The sequence below is a fragment of the Myxocyprinus asiaticus genome, chromosome 35 (assembly GCF_019703515.2).
Source record: "Myxocyprinus asiaticus isolate MX2 ecotype Aquarium Trade chromosome 35, UBuf_Myxa_2, whole genome shotgun sequence".
Taxonomy (NCBI): Eukaryota; Metazoa; Chordata; class Actinopteri; order Cypriniformes; family Catostomidae; genus Myxocyprinus; species Myxocyprinus asiaticus.
In genome coordinates, this window is record NC_059378.1 from 37,564,483 (window position 1) to 37,586,310 (window position 21,828).

A 21,828-nucleotide genomic window follows, 5' to 3' on the forward strand; every position below is an offset into this window, starting at 1 on the left:
AGCTGAATGAATACCAGCCTCATTCATTACAGAACCCCCCCCCCCATGAACAACTCCCGGTGTTCTCCTTGGTCCCCTTGGTCATGGTGCTGGACAATTCGGGTGCCCTTGGTGAAAGTTATCAATCAAGTTTGGATCCAGTATGTCGTTGGCGGCTACCCACGATCTCTCCTCTGGTCCGTAACCTTCCAAGTCCACCAGGTACTGCATCTGGCCCCCTCTACGACGAGAGTCCATGATCTCTCTGACCATGTAAGCAGGTGATCCGTCGATCTCCAGTGGAGGAGGAGGCTCAGGATCTGTGGTTCCAGGGGCAGATGTCGGGTAGACCGGTTTCAACAATGACACATGAAAGGAAGGAGAGATGTGGTAGGTAGCAGGAAGCTCAAATCAGTATGTTACATGATTGATCTGTTTGAGAATCTGAATGGACCAACATACCTGGGACTGAGCTTCCTGCAGGGTAGCCGCAACTTGAGATCACTTGTAGATAACCAGACCCTCTGACCAGGCTGGTAGTCGGGGTGGGGACACCTCCGATCAGCTTGGATTTGTTGGGCCCGGATGGCCTGCTGCAGTCTGATGTGCGCACTGTCCCACACCTGCTCGCTCCGCCTGATCCAATCATCCACCGCTGGCACTGTAGAGGGTTCACATGACCAAGGGAACATAGGAGGTTGGTAGCCCAGCACACATTGGAAGGGAGTGAGTCCAGTAGAGGAGTGAGTGAGGGAGTTCTGAGCATATTTCGCCCATTGGAGGAAGTCACTCCACTTCTGTTGTTCACGACTGCAGTACTACCTGAGATATCTCCTGGTTCAGCCTCTCCACCTGTCCGTTTGCTTGAGGATGATAACCACACGTGAGGCTGACATTGATGTCTAGCTGCTTGCAGAAGGCCTGCCAGATTCTGGAGGTAAACTGCAGTCCCCGATCAGACACTATGTCTTCTGGCAAACCATAGATCCTGAAAACTTGGTGGAAGAGAGTGTTAGTGGTCTACATGGCAGTGGGTAGACCTTTCAATGGGATTCGTCTGCATGACTTAGAGAAACAATCAATGATAACAAAGATGGTAGTATACCCATTGGAGTTTGGCAGATCTGTGATGAAGTCGACGGACAGGTGGGACCAGGGTCTCTGAGGGATAGGCAGTGGCTGTAGAAGGCTGGCTGGCAGTTCACTGGGGGCTTTTGACTGTGCACAAACTTGACATGCCTTAACATATGCAGTGACATCATTTGAGTGAAGGCCACCAGAATGAGTTACGTATGAGGCTTATCGTCCTCTGGAAGCCAGGGTGTCCAGAGCTGAGGGAGGTATGGATCCATTGGATCATTCTCTGGCATAGAGTGCGTGGTACATACTGTTTAGTTGGTAGGCATTCTGGTGGTGCAGGGTCTGTCTGTTGGGCTCTTTGGATTTCTTCCACGATGTCCCAGCTTACGGGTGCGATGATGACTGAAGGTGGTAATATGGATACATTTTGAGGTATGTTGTGAGAAGGATCATAGTGATGGGACAGATATTCAGCCTTGCAGTTCTTACTGCCAGGGCAGTAGGTGACTGTGAAATGAAATCTTGTGAAGAAGAGTGACCATCGGGCTTGTCTTTGATTGAGTCATTTTGCTCCCTTGATGTATTCAAGGTTTTTATGGCCAGTGATTACTTGGAATGGATGGACAGATCCTTCAAGCCAGTGGCGCCACTCTTCTGATGCAGCCTTCATGGAGAGTAGCTCTTTGTTTCCAACATCATAGTTCCTTTCAGCTGAGTTTATTTTACATGAAAAGAAAGCACATGGATAAAGTTTTCCAGGGTTACCGTGGCGTTGAGAGAGAACCGCCCCAATGCCGCAGTCTGATGCATCCACCTCCACAATGAACGGTTGGTTAGGATCGGGGTGCTTGAGAATGGGGGTGGTCGTGAAACTTATCTTGAAGGTTTCGAAGGCCTTTTGAGCAGAGTCACTCCATGGTAGTTTGGATTGTTTCCCTTTGAGCAATGACGTTAAAGGGGCAGAGATGAGACTGTAGTTGTGGATAAACCTCCTGTAGAAGTTCGCAAAGCCCAGAAAACATTGTAGCTCCTTAACAGTATTGGGTCTTGGCCATTCCGTGACTGCCTGGATCTTGGAGTTATCCATCTCGACATCCCTATGACTGTTTGTATACCCCAAGAATGTTGTCTGGGTAGTGTGGAACTCACATTTTTCTGCTTTCACATAGAGTTGATGTTTCTGTAGGCATGAGAGGACCATCTTATTTTGGGAGTAGAAAAGTATGTTGTCAATGTAGGCGATGACACACTTGAGGAGGTCTCTGAAAATCTCATTAATGAACGATTGGAACACAGCTGGTGCATTGGCCAGGCCATAAGGCATCAACTGGTACTAATAGTGCTCCCTAGTGGTGATGAATGCAGTTTTCCACTCGTCTCCTTCTCTAAAACGAATGAGATTGTAAGCACTTCTCAAATCAAGTTTAGTGTAGATACGTGCTTCACGTAGTTGTTCTAGGGCAGATGGAACAAGAGGGAGTGGGTACCTGTATTTGATTGTTACAGTGTTCAGCCCTCGGTAGTCAATACATGGACGGAGCCCTCCATCTTTTTTCTCAACAAAGAAAAAGCCTGCTGCAGCTGGTGAGGTGGAAGGACGAATAAAACCTGAAGCTAGAGCCTCCTCGACTTAGGTTTCCATAGCCAAGGTTTCAGGTCTTGATAATGGATAGGCTTTGCTCCTGGGAGGTACCATGTTGGATAGTAACTCAATAGCGCAGTCCCATGGATGATGAGGGGGTAATTGAGTTGCCTTGATCTTGCTAAATACTTCAGAAAATTCTGAATATTCTTTGGGGATTCTGATTTGAGCTAGAATCTCTGGACATTCGATGCTAGTGGTAAAACATGGCATGGTAACTGTGACATGAAGACAATTTGAACGGCAGTAGTCTGACCATTGTTTTAACTCACCCTGGTTCCAGGAGATGATGGGATCGTGGACAGCCAGCCATGGATGGCCCAGGATGAAAATATGCTTGGGTGAGTTGGTGACATAAAGAGATATGGATTCTGTGAAATAATCCAATTCGTAGTGTCACTGGAACAGTTTGGTGAGTGATGCCTGTGCCTATGGGTGCATTATTCACAGCAGTGATGTTAATGGTGGTTATACAAGGTACTGTTGGGATATGGAGTTCTTGTATAAGATCTTGGTGAATCAAATTAACTGCAGACCCTGAGTCGATGAGTGCAGAAACACATTTAAATTTATCATCAAAAGAGAGTACGATGGGAAGAGAAAAACTGTAGTGTATGGGAGAGGAAATATTCTTGGTACTCACTTTTGTTATTGAGTTTTGATATTTCTTGCCTTTGTGAGGGCATGCAGAGTTTTGATGACTCCTTTCACCACAGTAGTAGCACAGTCCCTCCTTATGACGACGATTGCGTTCTTCAACAGAAACTCTTGTATAGGCGATCTGCATAGGTTCAGGAGCTTTGGAGCATGCCTGGACTTGACTATGGACTGATAGTTGTGACTTGGAACTAATCTTAGAAGTAAATTATCAATCTTTACAGCCAACAAAATGAATTCAGTGAGCATTGAATCTTCACCCTTGCATGCAAGTTCGGCCTGCAGATTGTGGTTCAGTCCCTCTCTGAACACAGTCTTGAGTGCGATATCATTCCATCCACTTTGGGCTGCTAGTATCCTGAAGTGTATGGCAAAGTCAGCTGCTGAATGTGAACCCTGGCGTAAATGAAGCAGCTGAACAGAGACATTTTTACCTCCCTCTGGGTATTCAAACACTTCATGGATCTGGGAAGCGAAGTAATCAGATTAAGTTTGGAGTTGCCTATCAGTCTCCCAAACAGCAGAAGCCAAGTCGAATGCTTTACCAGTAAGTAATGTCATCATAAATGCACATTTCTTCAAATCCTAGCTGAATGAGTCTTGTTGGTTGGAGAAATATATTCTACACTGACATAGAAACCCCTTAAATTTTTCTGGTGAACCATCAAACTTATCAGGAAGAGCGAATCTTACCGGTGTAGCTTGTGGGGATGGAAGAGAGCGGATGTAGTGGCAGTTTGCAGCTCTTAGGTTGTTCAGTTGTTCTTGGTAACTTGCGAGAAGTTCGCTCTGGTAAGCGAATGCAGCCTGGAGCTGAGAAACTTCTGCTGGATTCATTGGTGGCAAAGTATTCTGTGAGGGACTCGACATGGAGGCAAATGTAGAATCCATATGCAGGAAGTTTATTAAACACAGCAAACAAACCCAAATCACAGGGCAGAAACGTAATCGTTGTAGCAGGCAAAGTAGTCGTTATCAAGTAATCAGTCCAACCAGGCAAACAGAGCAAAACAGTAATCCAAAAATCGGTAATCCAAAAAAGGCAGCCACAATGGTCATAACATGAAGACAATGAAAACAGGCAATGGGAAAAATGCTCGGTAAGGCAGTGAAACTGGCAATACTTCACAAAGTAACAATGGAAAGGCATGGCTGTTTATGTAGTGCAAACAGGAAGTCACCATAGAAGAAACAGTTCAATGTTAGTATTCGGGAGAGGGCTCCATCTGGCGGTCGGCTGAATGAATTCCAGCCTCATTCGTTACAAAAACCTGCGATTACACGAAATTATTATTATACATTTATTATTATATATTACATACAGTATATGGAAATTGCATAATAAATGCCACCCTTCCTAATTTTTTGGTTTGTGCAGTTACACCATTTTTTAATAATGAGATGCCAGGAAACATGAAAAGCAAAAAACTGTTTCTTGGTCATATGCCTTACAGTATATTTCCCCCTTATTCCCATATGCAGTACAGGTTTAAACACTATATGTGAAAATGTGTGTGATGGTTTTGGATGCACACTTTAGTTTATCAGTTAGTTCTAGTGTGTATCTTGCCCACGTCAACTCAGCAGCACCACTGCACTGGCATCACCAGACCTTGGAAGCACATCTCTGATCGCAGCCAATCGAGGAAATTCAATATTCCATTGTGTTCCCCAATCGAGCGCAAGCCTCAATCCCTGGCGAGGATGAGTGCCACTGTGTTTCTGGAGTAGATCCCGGGTGAACCCAAGTGGAGGACATGTCTCTCCTATTTCCTGTCTCTGTCGGATCATGTATTCCGGATGGGGCCCTCATGTCACGGAACAAGCATGAAACATTCCATCATTTCTTCCCCACCGGGGCTTCGCTGGCAGAGTAGGAGCTGCCCCTGGAAGCTTCTGCCTGGGATGTGACCTTCACTCCTTCTTGTATTAACAAAAGGTGGGGCACGTACTTGGATTATGTGGTTTCCTCCCCAGCTGTACTTTTTTCTACACTAATGAAGAAAAGTTTTCCATTGTTCTCCATCCAAATTTGGCCAACGGCATGGACACAAGGCTGCTCAGAGCAGAGATAATTAACAGTCAGGAAACGATTCTGATTGTAGGCCCCATAATTTTGTGGGTCTTTTTTTTTTTTTTTTCAAAGCGTACTGTATGTGACTTGTTTTGCTTTTGTGGTTTTAATTAATCTGTAGAGGCAGCTATTAATTGCTGTCGCTGTCCGTCTCGCGCACGAGCTGTAATGTGAATGATCTGAGTGAATTATTTACTGCTTCACTGTGCACGTGGGAGTAAAACAAGTGGAGAAGTTCAAAACAAATTAAAAACTTTTAGGCTTGTGCAATTATGTGGAAAATTGTTGGGATGAAGTAATGCAATTTCTGTTTTTCCATCTGTAAATATCCATGTTTTAGTGAGCACTGCAGGTCTAATTAGATGAATTAGCTTCTAAAAATTAAGCAAGATTATTGCTTAAACAAGCATTATATTTCTGTTGTTTTTACGGAAAGTTAGGGATTTTTAACAATTACAAAAATTATTCATTATTATTTTTTTTAATACTTTCTTTTTTTTTTTTTTAACAAACAATAAGTATTAAACTTCAATAACTCATCCCACGACTTCATGCTTTGAACATGAATGATACATGTTGGTTCAAAATGACTTAAATTGAATGGGCCTCATTCATGAAACTTTCATAAGTATATGAGTAAATTCGGAGTAATATGAGTGAAAAATGGACCTTCCCGAAAACTTTCAGCTGGATTCACAAACGCTTTGTACTCCTCGGATATGTTCATTAATCGTTTGTATGTTAGTGAATTCCAAACATTCGTAAAGAGGGGGAATGTGAATATTCATTCACAATTATCAAAATCCACACCCATGAAAACACCATATAAAGAAGGCTCCAGACTCGCTAGTAAATGCTTTTAACATCTATGCGGAACAGTAATGAAAGAGTTTTTATGAATGAAGTGCATTCACATTGTAAAATTTTGATTAAGCAAGCACAATATCGTCTCAAAGAAAGTGAGGACTTACTGTCATCATATGTTTTTGCTGTCATCGGAAGCTCATTTGCGAATCAAACAGTTCAAGAAGTCAGTAGAAATGGTTTGACATGAGTTTAAACATTTTCAGTTCACACCGTTAGGAGGATGTCTACCACTATTAGCCTTCTCTGGTTCAGTTTGCAGTGCATCGCCAGCATCATTTGTGAAACTTCTCGGGTAAATCATGATGTTGCAGCTGGAAGAATCTTTAGAGAAATGAATAGAATGCCTGAAGAGGATCTTTGACTGAAACTCTATAAGATAGGCTATCAATTTGCAAGCTGAGCTATCCAGGCCACAAAAGTGTTTATTGTTTGAGGAACAGGGTGAAAAGTAAATGTTTATGAACTGATAATCTTCAGCTTAACTCGTGATTTGTGTGAACGTGTATAAAAGTCAGTTTTGTTGTAGTGCCTCTAGTGTTCATTTCACTAGGAAACTGCCATGATGTGTACAATGAGCCGCATAAAAATAATTTTACAAAAATATAGGTATAATCGTGTGATTCAATGAGACCAGTTTGATGCTGTTATCGTTTTGTTCTTGCTGGTTATACATAAACTACACTTACGAACTATCAATTACACTGCAAAGTATTAATTTCAATAAAGATATTTGATGAGTGTGTCATTTGTAGATGAGTGTGTGATACATGAGTGGGCAGCACCTCATCGCCTAAACTGCAGAAATCTCTAATCTGTGCATGCACACAGTAATGGGAGAATTACATTAGCTATAATAATGTGGTCACTAATTTTCATTAATGGCTGACCCTCTTCTTCTCTGTCTCACTCAGCCTTTCCTCTCTCTCTTCCACTCTCGACTACTTGATAACATCCTTGCAAATGATAGTTTCCTTTTTATCATGGAAGTCAGCAACCCTGGCACCTGGACAGGGAAAAACAATCTTGCTAAGTACCAGGTTTCTTCCCACCTCCCTCTCTCGCTCTTTCTTTCTGTCTCACTGTCTCTCGCTCTCTCTTCTGCCTCTCCAGCACAATAACAGCCTCTCCTTACCCTCACCTGAGGTTTACATACTACCAAAACAAACAAAGAAACCAACAAAGGAGCAAGGCCACTGCAAGAAACAGTGAGAAAGAGGAATGGAAGGAAGAGAACATAAGAATATAGAGAAAATGGAGAAAAAAAATAGACTGTGGTTAAATGAGAGAAAGTCAAAGAAGATGAATTGGGAATCTTAAAATGAGAAGAGAGAGACAGTTCAAGTCAGATTCAACTGATGTGATTTATACCTTATTTATAGTAGAGCCATATTTGATTTTTTGATGTGAATGAAAACGAGGCTGTGCGGGATAGACTTACAGTCTCTTCAATGGCATCAGTCATATAAATCTGTTTAAAGCTCCTAGATCACATCTAATTTTCCACAACCCATGTTTTCCTGGAGTTTTCAGTCTTCTGTCTGGGGGGGGGGGGGGGGGTGGTTCAATGTTTCATGGGCAGAATGATCCAAAACACTGTAAACAACCATACAGTCCATTGAAGAGACTGTAATTGCATCACACAGCCTCATTGTCATTCCCGTAAAAAATATAAGACATTGCAACTTTCCATACTGCTGGAAGTGTGGTTTGGGGATCCTTGTTGGTAAAGCTACTTTTCTTTTACTTTTACTCCCAAATCTGTATAACTTTCTTTTTTCTGCTGAACACAAACTAAGATTTTTAGAAGAATGTCTTAGTGGCTTAATCCATGTCTTCAAAAGCGATATGAAAAGTGTGGATGAGAAACAGATCAACATTTATGTACTTGTTTACTATCAGTCTCCAATTTCAACCTTCACATTCTTCTTCTTTTGTTTTTGGCGATTCGCATTCTTTGTGTAAACCGCCACCTACTGGGCAGGGAGGATAATTTATTGTAATAAAGGAATTAAATATTTATCTGTTTCTCACCCACACCTATCATATCGCTTCTGAAGACATGTTTTTAACTGTAACGTCTGAACAGGCTCCCACCACCAGAGGGAGCCCTCACCTGAATATTGAACTCTTGTCACTTCCTGTTCCTGCCACATCAGTTCCTGTTTGGACATTCTCCATGTATATAAGCCATATACCCACAGTATCACCTTGCAAAGTATTGCCAGTTATCTGCCTAACCAAGCGTTGTTTCTCTGCCATTGTTTTGTCTATTGTTATGACCATTGCTTACGTTTGCTGGATTTACCTCTCTGGATTACTGTTTTTGGATTTGTTGCCTGAGGACCGATTTATCTGTGTTTTGACCCAAGCCTGTATATATATATATATATATATATATATATATATATATATATATATATATATATATATATACAGTATATTGGTGATATATACAGTGCTGTGCAAAAGTCTTAGGCACATAAGATGTTTCACAAAAGCTTTTGTCTTAAGATGGTTATTTATATCTTGAGCTTTATTGTGTCAATAGGAAATATAAATGTTAGACTCCCAAACATTACTTTTGCAAATAGAAAAGATTAGAATAGAAGAACAGGGAGCCCTGCAACAGATGTCATGGCCCCCACAAAGCCCCCCACTGAACATTGTGTCAGTCTGAGATTACATAAAGAGACAGAAGCAATTAAGACAGCCTAAATAGATAGAAAAACTGTGGCGAATTCTCCAAGAAGCTTGGAACATCCTGTCTGCCAACAACCAAGAAAAACTGTGTCCAGGTGTACCTAGGAGAATTGGTGCTGTTTAAAATGCAACGGTAGTCACACCGAATATTGATTTTGCTTTTTTATGTTTACTGGACTTTGTATGACATTAAGTGATAAATAAAAACTATTTATGTCATTATTTTTCAAGACATCATCACTATGCAACATTTTTCACAAGTGCCTAAAACTTTTGCACAGTACTGTATTATACATATAGGTAGTTATATAAATTATGTATTTATTCACCCTATAATACCATTCAGTGACTTTGGGAACATTATTGAGAGATTCAAATGAATTGGTGAATATTTTTTTAAAAACCATTTTGTTTAAATGAATCATCTTAACACACAATTTGCAAAGATACATTTAAAAAGTTATAGTTGCTATTTTGAGTTAGTTAGACCCCAACATCATTAGGGATACTGAGCAGATATGCACTGTAAGGCAAAGGTCCAGCAGCATATATAAAGCTCAGATCTCCTTTTTAATCCTCCACTGAGAACAAATCGATCCCTGCATGATGTATCACCAAACCCAGCAGATGAGACTTTGGCCTTGTTGATACAAACTTGAGGCATCCACGTTAAAGAAGCAGCAAGCAGCAGTTAAACAAGTTGAACTGCTTGCATTTTAAACACACAGCGTTCAGCTTTGGATTAGACTTAGATCTCTGTGTTCTTTCATAATTCATTTATAGAAGCCCTGTGTCCTGGAATGTGTCGTTACATATTAATATTAATGACCCAAAACAAACATCATCACCTGGCATGCCTGATCACACTCGACACAACTGTTTACATCTTTCAGAACTGCTGGAACTAATGCAGGTTACCGTTAAACAGCTGCACTGGTTGAAGGTCTTCTGAGATGCAGGACGTACTTGCAGTAATATAAAATAACAGAAGTAGAACTTTAACCCAGTGCCCCTTTACGTACTCCACATCTCTCAAACTGCACAGCGTGAGTTATTTTCTGTGCTGAGGTGACAGGTTTGCCTGCCAGCTCTCAGTATCAAACAGCTGGAGACCTGTGCGTGAGCGTCATGCTAAAATGATCAAAATATTTGTGATTTGCATCTTGATGCTGGCCTTTGTTTTTAATAAGTCACCATTAGAGCTCGACCGATATGGGATTTTTGAGACTGATACGATATCGATTTTAGAGAGGGAACATTCACTGATTACCGATATGGTGGCCGATATAGTTAATTTTTGAGCTAGAATGAAAACAGACCTTTTCTATGTGGATTTTTCACCGATTTTGCATTGATATGACTATGCAAAGGTACTCAGAAGGCTGCTTTCTTAAACAAATATTTTTATCAAAGAATATTTGACATTATTGTTATACATTGTCAACAAATTCTAGAAATGAACACTGAGAAAATAAAGAATAAATAAAAATACAATAAATAGCTTAATAAACATCAGTACTGTATGTTTAGTATCAGTCAAATGCTGAGCATTAAAATAAAGAATAAATACAAATAAAATAAATAGCTAAATAAACATCATTACTGTTTAGTATCAGTCAAATGCTGAGCATTAAAATAAAGAATAAATAAAAATAAAATAAATAGCTAAATAAACATCAGTACTGTTTAGTATCAGTCAAATGCTGAGCATTAAAATAAAGAATAAATAAAAATAAAATAAATAGCTAAATAAACATCAGTAGTACTGTTTAATGTCAGTCAAATGCTGACTATATTAATACTGTCGAGGCAAGAGATAAACAGCGGCAGCTGTGTTACACTGTATTCTGCTATACAAGTTCAGGGGAAACTATCAACGGTGGAAAACCAGACTTTTAAATATTACATTTTATAAATGCAACAACTGGAATTGTTCGGTTGAAGGGGGTACCAATCTGTGAATCCTGAACAAAACAGTTTGGTGAATACATGTTTACAAACTAGCTTCCACTCAGCTGACAACAATGAAAGTAGCTACGTGATTAGCTAGTTAGCTATAAGCTCGTTGTCACGGAGAGTAAAAGACGGACGTTGTTTATTTTACTTTCCAGCATTGTGTCTCACCAACTAGGTAACAGTGTAGCATGAAATCAACACTCATCAGACACAATCCACCACAGCACCGTTGTCTGATGAGCTGCAAAAAGATGCTCTGATGTTTACCTTTCAATCTGCTACATTACTGACTGCACTGACAAAACTATAGCTGGCTAACAGCAAACAGACATGAGTGACATGGTTGTCAGGGACAGGGTTAATGTTATATTAGTAATATTGAAAAGGGAAAATGATGGGGTCATTGTTTATTAACTTTCCAGTATGTATTTAACAAACTAGTTAGCAACTTACCGACACACAGCTCAACTCCGCCCTATCTGCAGAGCCACCGTCAGCTCAGAGTCAGCTCTGTAAACAATGGAGTCGGAGTGCGCTCTGCTGGAAAAATTACGTAATGACACCAATTCTAAAGTATTGTTTTCTGCATTATATGTTCTGAAAAAAGTTTTCATATCGCACATTAACCTTAAAAACCTCATGACTTTGGGAGAAAATGTAACTCGCTTTTAGCGCCACACAGTGGACATTTCTGCCGTGATACATGTTGCGATAAGGAACAGCGTAACATCATTTTGCAAAAATGTCGCCACAATCACGTAATTTTCATGAGATCATGCTGCATTTAGGGGTAAACTATCCCTTTAATCAACAAAGTTGTCTTTTCAAAGACTCAACGATTACCTACATTGGGAACAGTTGTCCCAATGGTGTAGTAACACAACTGACACAACTGGCACTTGATTAATTAAACCACTTGATTTAGTTCTTCGTTTGTCCAAAAATGTTCCGATAGAAGTTCCTCAAAGACCAGACTTGGGACCACTCTATGACCTGGATCTGCCTTAATGGTCATCTCACCTTCTCCGCTCTTCTTTGGCAGCATTTCAAATCAGACTTCCTTAAAGTATGCCACAGTACATTTCTCCAGTCTTCGGCAAACCTGAGCGAACATCAATCATAGACCACTAAGATGTCCTATCCACCTTTGCCGGAGTCTTTCTCCTTGAGCCAACCGTCTGGCCGGCCCAGCTGCACACACATCCACTAATCAAACTGGGCTCTAGAGTGGCATCTCCTCACTGTGGCTTTGGTGCAAGCGAGACATGGCAAATGACAGTTAAAGGAAGCATTTATCTTTTCTTTGCAATAAGCTATAGGGACTTCCAAATATCCAGTCGGTCTTAGCATGTGTGCGCGCTTGTGTGGACAGAACAAGGACTGGTGTGGCGGACGTGAGTGCGATGATTAATGGTTCAATTTCATCTCCCACTTTTTAAAGTGGATTGTCAATTTGCTCTCTGTGATTTGGTGACGTCTCATCTACCGAGTGGGCGGGAAGACAATGTAAAAGGTTGTGGATGAACAATTTGATTATGATTATTGAGATGACAGCGCAACTATGGGAGTGACTTCATTTCTTTTTACTTCTGGTTTTTGCCTCGGGGTAAAGAAGGACTTCAATTTAAAGCACAAAATATATATATATATATATATATATATATATATATATATATATATATATACAGTGTATGTATATATATTAGGGCTGTAGTTATATATATATATATATATATATATATATATATATATATAATTTTAAAATTATAAAAATTAAATGCATTACATTATTTTGGCACACAAGTTATACATTAAAAAAGAAAATACAAAAAAGTTGCTTTAGAATGCAATATATTGTTTATTTCCATATTATTAACCATATGCCTATCACTGGCCTACACTTCAAAGCAAACCATTTCGCACGTGAATTCGTCAGTCAGTTGGAGATTTATTGAAGACCCGTCAATGTACACCTGTGTCAGACGGATGCTTTTGGAGCATCTCGGTTGCGTCACGTCATAAACATACCGTTTTTAGGTCGCTCTGTCAAGTTAAACGAAGTTTGAAACTTAGAAACACGTGGTGAGATCCCTGCCTTCGTATTTGCACTCCATCAAGCTGTGTTTATATGTAAGAACGTATTCTCATCTTGTGTCGTGTGCTCTCTGTTTGAGCTGAGCATTGCCTATACAACTGGAGTTTTGCTTACTGCCCCCTGGAGAAAACAGGTGGTACACCATGCTTGAATTGCTTATATGGAAGGAATATTCCTTATTACAGTCCCGGGACATGATTAATTGCATTCATTTTTTAATGCGCTATTTTTTTATATATTATATTTATATTTTTGATATTAATCGTTAAATTGATAGCCCTAATATATATACTGTTATACAGAATATACTGTATACAGCATGTCTACAGGAAAGAAACATCAGGACACTTTTCACAAGAGAATGGAGGTAGAGTGTTTGGCTAACCAACACGCAATAGATTTGCGGGGTATCTACGCAGCCATATGCTCTCTTGGCTCGCCTTTAGAGAACAGTCAGAAGCCCAGGGAAGTGTATGGGAGCACAACTGGCAATGTTCTCTTGTGGTTTCAATTTGGAGATGCCAGCTTGTGCAGTGGAAATTTAACCCTGCTGCCCTCATTATTGAAGGCAAAGGGGGAAAAAGAGGGGCATAACAGAAGAGAAATGAGTAGTGCATTAAAGTGCAGAGAGAAAAGAAGGTGTACATGTACAACAACTGTCTATGTGTGTAGATATTGCCATTGTAAAAAAAATAAATAAATAAAATAAATAAAAAAAACTCTTTTAAAATCCTTTTCCAGATTCCTCTTGTGGACTAAATTTTCATGCTGATCAGTATTATTAATCATTATTAGTATTTTTAATCATTTTATAGCACTATTAATCATTTGTACTATATTATTACATTTATCCTTTTATATTATGTTTAATAAAATACCACTAATTACAACACAACTCTTAACATGTATCTACTACACATGGTCGGATCAACAACCATCCAGTAGAAAAATGACTGATTTACGTCTCAAGAGACTTAAGTACACATAACACAGAAAAATTTCTTCAGACATGATAAAAGGAATGACTTGCAGTTCAATAAGTTATTCACAAAGTAGATGTGGTTAAGAAGAGTCATTAAGTTGAGTCGAGTCAAGTCTAGTCATTTTTATTTTTATAGAGCTCTTCACAGAACATATCATTTCAAAGCAGGTTTACAGAAATCATACAGCATAAATGTAATGCCAATATTAGTTATCTATGTGTTATAAAAGTCATGGTTTTAATTAGTAAACTGTTTAAATGTTTAAACTAAAGGATTTTGTGTGAACTGTAAGATTAATGACTAAGTGTCTTTGAAGTCCATTCTGAATTAACTGTGGAAGTGCACATACTGTAGATGCATTGTCCTTTGTTATTCGGCTGATGAAGGATTTAGTTGGCATTATTTGATTGTCTATGCATTCCATTTAAAGAGAGTGTAGTCCATCCTTTGACCAAGATTATGCAGGCAGAGGTCAGTGAGGTCAGTGTTGCAAAAAATATATGTGCAATGTATGCAACGAATAGGGGCACTAGGGGCGCCACCACACACCCCCATTACTCTTCCACACATAGCGGTGGGATTGGGCCATCAGGCAGGAATGGAGCTGGATCTGGAAGGCTCTGGTAGCCTCTGGAAATATATACCAAGGATGAGACAGGAAAACAGATAGAATAATATTAGCGTAGATGACATTCAGTTTAAAGCAGTGTTATAGAATATGAGAAATGTGTCCGGTTCCGGCAGACCTGACTAATGCAGCATAACTACGAGTTGAGGGATAAATTAGGTATATGCCTGGCTGAAGAGATGAGTCTTTAGTCTAGGCTTAAACTGAGAAAGTTTATCTGAGTCCCGAACAATGCTAGGAAGACTATTCAATAGTTTAGGAGCCAAATAGGATTTTGATATTCTATGTATTATTAACAGGCTGGAGTTTTGCGATCGTAATGAACATGATGGATTATAGCGAGATAGAAGTTTGCTTAAGTATTGTGAAGCTAGACTATTCAAAGCGTTGTATGTAGTTAACAGAATCTTAAAGTTAATATGAAACTTAACAGGCAGCCAATGTAACGATGAAAAAATGGTGCTGATATGATCATATTTCTTGGTTCTAGAAAATACTCTATCTGCTGCATTTTGAACCAACCTCCCAGTAATGCATTACAATAATCCAGTCTTGAGGTCATGAACACATTATTTATTTTTTCAGCATCAGAAACAGAAAGCTTGTGTTGTAACTTAGCAATGTTTCTCAGGTGGAAGGATGCTGTTCTACAAACATTGGAAATGTGAATTTCAAAGGACAGTTTGCTATCAAATATAACACCCAAGTTCTTTATTGTAGAAGGTGATGTAACAATAGAGTACATCCATCGAGAGTCAAATTATATTCTAGCATCTTATTTTTTGGTCCAATAATTAGTACCTCTGTTTTGTCAGAATTGAGTAGAAGGAAATTTCTAGCCATCTTTGATATCGTTGATATTCTGCTAACTTGGAGAATTGCGAAATTTCCTCAGATTTCGAGGAAATATGAAGTTGGGTATTGTCATTAGTTCAGGAGGAAATGCTGTATGTTTCTGTTTGTTTTTGTAGATTAAAAAGAACTGGCTCATAAAAGTCATTCCTTAAAAAATCAGACTACACTAGTCGCGCTGTGTGTTTCACACTGTAGATTCAATAGAACCGACTCATACAAGTCATTCCTCCCGAAATCAGACTACACTGGTTGAACTGTATGCACTTGTTATCCTGTTTACTAGTGGGTCATGCGTCCATTATCTCTGTCTGATTGTTTGTTAGGCTGGGACTCTGGAGTGTCCTGGCACTGATAGAGAGAACGCAATACAATGACCCACTCCAAACAAGCATTAAGACGTACAGTATACCGAGTATTGGGGTGCTGGGCCGTTGTCAAATTCTGTTTATTCAGGAGTCAGTTCTCAGCGGCTTGATAGTCTGTCCTTTTCCACTATAGTTTCCCTCTTTTTTACCGATAAGCTCCCCTTCTTTCCCTTACTTTTTTGTGCTCTCTTCATTCTCCCAGCACCCCTCCCTTCCTCTTTGCTCTTATTGCCTTATTATTTCTCTGTTCTGTGCTTAGAGTTGTAGTCACCACAGTGATTATATGACAAAATAATTTTCCATTGAAATGAAGATGAAAGTCTCAGGGATCCAGCGATCCATCAGAGAACATCCCTTCCCCCCCTCCCTCCAACTTCCCGTGCACCCCAGGGGCCAGTCATTCAGTTTCTCACAAACCTGCTCCAGGCGGCTCTTTCCTTCACCCACAGTTAACCTGAAGGGCGGCGCCGACACCTCACTCTGACTGCCAATGAGAGCCTTCAAGTTTACCACTCAGGAGCTGACAAATGTGAAACTCCTCAAAGCGCTCACTAAACTATAGCAGGGGGTAACAGGAGTCAAGAGAGGTGCGTGAGAATGAGAGAATTGAAGTGTCTTCTTGGTTCCTCTTCCTTCCAGACAGTGCCTCTATACCACTCTCTCACCGTCGCTCAGGTCTTGAATGCTTGTTGCTGAACTTTATGAAATGCAAATCGGTCTCCAGTGAAAATGATCTTTGAAACACTTCTAACAATTCAAAACCAAAGGAAGACATGAACAAATCCTTCTACCTGTTTCAAAAGGCCAAACCTGCCATCCGTATCCCTCTGTTGTTCCTAATATGAAAGAAGAAAAAGTAGTGAACAATATTACTCCTTGACAGGTTTATTTAAGGCAGCGTTCAAGCCGCAAAACAGACGCGGTGGAAAACGTTTTGAGTTTGTGTCAACATCGAGCTTGTGAAAAAGGCCAAACGACGGTCAAGTTCAATTACTCAAAGTGTCCATGGCGCTTTTGATGAAGCACTTTGTTTAAGTGATCAAGGAGTCAGCCCAGTTGAGTTTAGGGGAGCCTTTTGTTGTTTGATGTGGATTGACTATGGGTAGCATTCTGTATTGTCAGAATTAATCAAGGCAAAAATGGCTTTTAAATAAATAAATAAATACACCATCGGGCCGAATGGTTACCATTAATTATCTGTGTCCTTCTGTACCGTTTTGAGCTCTTTATCATGGTTACAGATTATTTTTCCACAGTGGTGCTGCAAAATCAGGATTAGGGGCCAGTGACCAATCATGATTCACCATGTCACTAAAGGCGTTCCACCAGCACAGTTCTGTCCTAATTACAGTTAGCTAACCATGCTGTGAAATAAGGGTTGGGAACAGTTTGTAACCGTACCGAACTGAACCGTCCTCAAGTTGAAATGCTTTTGGAACCATCACACACCCTTCTCCATACACTGTTCGGCTCAATGGTGGAAAAGTGCCAACCAGAACCATGGTTCGCTAATAAAAAGTGCTATCAATGTAACTGAAACTATAATTCATAAATAGCAAGTAAAATGGGATCTTGCGACTCTGATTGAATTCTGCACAATTCATATTTAAGGTTTCTAATTTAGACAGAGAAGAGGCCTTGAAGCTAAGCTCCAAATCTCGAATCTCATTTGATAAATTTTAAATGCACTTTAAACCCAAACGGCTCCCCGAGGCACTGCGAAGGAAAGCCATCGAGAGTTGTCGTTCGGCAGAAAATATTCTCCTCCACAATTCGCTGCAGGCTGGAGAAAATTTTGACAGACAGAACCTTTTTGAATACGTGCCCTAATTCATTAGCAAAGATCTCCATCATACTTGGTTTCTGCCATGGTCCCCACAGGTGCCCTTAAATCCTGTGTTACACCGATTTCTAGCAGTTTCAGAAATGGATATTTGTCAGAGCGTACCCACTAAACTGCACTAAAAGTGCTTAAACCAACACTCAGACATTATGAAGCACCAGCCATTATAAAGTGGTACGGTCAGCTTCATTCCTCCACTTGGAGCACACCATCGCTTCCAATCTACAGTATGTAACCCTGGGGTTCCTTAAGGGCAGCTTGGTCCACCAGTCAGGAGAGTCTAAGGTGTGAACGGACATAAGAGGAAGTGAGAGGGAGGGAGGGAGAAGGGAATGAGCTATCCAGAGTCCACAATGCTAAAAGGAACTACAGTACTTGAATGTTGGAGTCAAGGTTATGATTTGTACTGATTGAAGTATTTTTTATTTCTCTGATTAATTATGATCATAATTATACTCTGCTATGATACAAACAGTTATTACATTTGTAAATATGGATGAATGTTGTTATTTTAAAAGTTATAATTTACTTGTATTGCTATTGTTTTGTGATAAACAATATGGTGGACATGTTGGACACACCCTCTAATGTTGTCAGGTGGGATGGTAGTAACCTTCTACCTTGGTCTTCTTTGAACAAGCATGGCATTTGTGCAGCCATACTGTTTTTTTACGACATTCACTTATTATTATTGTTTTATTTAGATTATTGTCTCATTTATTTACATAAACTTTTGGATTTTTTTTCCTTTACAATGTAACGAATAAATATAAAGAACAGAATTTGGTTTGTTGGAATGGAAACGAAAGCGAACGAACCACAGGAGTACCTCAAACATTTACTAATGAACTAGTTTTGCTTATAATGGAAGTCCCATATTACCCATTAGGGATGGGACAATATATTGAATTTTGAAATATCACGAACCAAAATAATTGACAAACTATATTGAGGCAAAATTCAATATTTTTACATTTTCAACATTGTTTTCGGTCCATGTTGCCATAAATTAAATGACTCGTCAAACATCAACATTTTTCTGTGGCTTTTTTTCTACACTATTTACATGGTTCGCATAAGATCCTTGAAGTGCTTGTCCTTAAATTTAGATTTTAGAAATGTAAGTACTGGAATACCTGAAAAATGCCTTGTTTTGTTGAAAAGAACATAAAAGTTTAAATTAAAACAGAACATTTCTTCCGTGTAATGTGTGTGTATTAAAGAAGAGGTCCACGCACTCCACTTCCATTGAATAATTTGTCTTTTAATATAATTTCTGTCCTTTACAGTCAGTTGTTGATCAAAAAGTACAAAAAGAAAGCATTAATTTTAATCACACCATCTTACGTTAATGTGCGCTGAGCCGGTTCATTAAAATGAACTGCTTGAAAGAACCGATTGTCTTGATTTGTATTTCCTAGCTCTACATATCAGAGAATGGTTTAGGTGAGCATGTTTGATGACTTCCTTGACGCCACTGAAACGTTCGCAATATAATGTGACCAGTGTTGCTTTTTGTAACACTACAGCACTACTCAATGGAAAATGTAGCTCGTAACTGGAAAAGCTACACTATTGTAAGCATTGCTAAACTAATGTCACTTCTGAAAAATCTTGTTTGCATAAGTCCTCATCCAATGACAGTCAGTGATAGTGTTGTTAACATATATGTGACGTATGTTGTCTTGGCACTCTAGAAGCCCAGGCACAAATTCTCCTCACGCTTTGCTCAAATGAGACCACTGGTGCATTAAATGAGTTCAGTCTTTCAACTGATCTCAGAATTGAGGCTCAAGTAACTCTTGTGCACGTGAATGTTGTTTTAAGTGCTCTGCTAGTGGTTGCACAGCGATACAGTGCAGTATCTGCCACTTGTCAGAGAAAAAGATTATATTGATATTGCGGGCTGATTGGCTGTAGGACTTGAGATGGAATCGCCCCTCAGGGCTGTGAATTTGCCTCCTGACAGCTGCTCAGCAGGCAGTCTGAACACTTTACGAATACCCCCGAGTGACGAATGAACGATGGTCATCGTCAGGTCATCTAGAAACATCCGCAGCTCTTGTATCTCGGCTTCGAGATAGACGGGTTGCTCATACTAATGTTCAAACCTTTCGACTCGGCCATTGTTCTTTCATGACAAGAGCTTGTGGCATCAGAAAACACTCTGTATCTTTATATGACAGCGTTTTGTAGTTTGTAAATTGAGTACTCGCAGTTTTATGAGGAGTTGTCAGGAAAGCTGGTCTATTTTACAACACCTGAGAGGAAGTAAAACTTGGTAGGCTTGGATGCATTCGGTTTACAATTTAAATACAATTTAATAGGGCTGATAACATCAACAGCGAGATGTAACCTGTTTTTCATTTAGCTAATAAGGCCTGGACCTAATAAGGTCTCAGTCCAAGGTTATACACTCAGCTGTAGTGTGATTAAAATGTTAGCAACTTTAATTGATATTCCATTTTCATGAGACCAATTCAAACTTGACTTGCTCTGATGTGATCAAGTTCTGTGACTCAAATGACGCACTTTACACAATGTACTTAGCCATCTAGTGTATGAATTTTCAAAGTATAGTATTGTCTCAAATGCAACACTAATGTTTTTTACTACACAGTATCATTTAGCCATTTTTCAGCTGAAGGAATGAAGTTTTACGCATGTGTTGTGTTGTCGCTAGCGTATGCACGTTAGCCAACCCCAGTCTAACACGTACACCAATCAGCCACAACATTAAAACCACCTGCCTAATATTGTGTAGGTACCCCTCGTGCTGGCAAAACAGCTGCAACCCAATTCTTCTCACCACAATTGTACAGAGTGGTTATCTGAGTTACTGTAGACTTTGTCAGTTCAAACCAGTCTGGCCATTCTCTGTTGACCTCTCTCATCAACAAGGCATTTCCTTCCGCAGAACTGCCGCTCACTGGATGTTTTTTTGTTTTTGGCCACCATTCGGATTAAATTCTAGAGACTGTTGCGTGTGAAAATCCCAGGAGATCAGCAGTTACAGAAATACTCAGACCAGCCCATCTGGCACCAACAGTCATGCCACTGTCCAAATCACTGAGATCATATATTTTCCTCATTCTGATGGTTGATGTTAGCATTAACTGAAGCTCCTGACCCGTATCTGCATGATTTTATGCATTGCTGGCACACGATTGGCTGACTAGATAATCGCATGGATGATTGTTGGTGCCAGACGGGCTGTTTTGAGTATTTCTGTAACTGCTGATCTCCTGGGACTGTCAGGCACTACAGCCTCTAGAATTTACTCTGATTGGTGCCAAACACAAAAAAAATTTCAGTGAGTGGCAGTTCTGTGGACAGGAATGCCTTGTTGATGAGAGAGGTCAACAGAGAATAGCCAGACTGGTTTGAACTGACAAAGTCTACAGTAACTCAGATAACCACTCTGTACAATTGTGGTGAGAAGAATATCATCTCAGAATGCTATTCTGAGGTGCGGGTCGGTGCTGTTTTGGTGCTATGTAGAGCAAGCAGCGACCACTGATTGCGTGAAATGTCCAACATTCTGCACGTTTTGTTTGGTTGAAGAAGTACATCATCTGGGTATTTGCAACACTCTACATTTGCTGAGTTTTTATGTATGAACACACTACTCGCACTACATACACTACAAAATGGCGTAGATTCTGGGATGCTGCTAAGGACATAATTCCTTACAATAATACTCGTCCTATAAGATACTTCAGCCGAGTTTTGATGTTATTGGTTGTTCTTTTCTTATTTAAGGGCCAAAGGTTTGTATCTGTTAGTGCTCTTCTTCTACTTATAATTCTTCCTCTGGCCAGGAGCCTATGGCTGCACATAGATCCATATGGAAAAAAGTTGTAAAAGTTGACATACTGGTAGGGGAGAGTCTGAACATTCCTTGTGGCAAATTTAGAGTCTATAACTCAAACTCTCTAGCGCCACCAGCAGTTCAAAGTTGCACTTATGTTTATGCTTATAACATTTGAAGCAAATGGCCTTGAAACCAAATTTTTCTTAGCTCATGCTAAGTTGGTTACAATTTCTGCCTGACTAGATTTCACTTAATGCATCAACGGATTTGATGAAGAGCACGCCAAAGGG

At 39.8% G+C, this 21,828-nt stretch overlaps 1 protein-coding gene across 7 annotated transcripts in view; it reads left to right on the forward strand.

The window, feature by feature from the left end:
* Positions 1-21,828, forward strand: part of LOC127426070 (calmodulin-binding transcription activator 1-like) — a 507,664-nt gene that overhangs the window by 261,715 nt on the left and 224,121 nt on the right. The window lies entirely within an intron of this gene.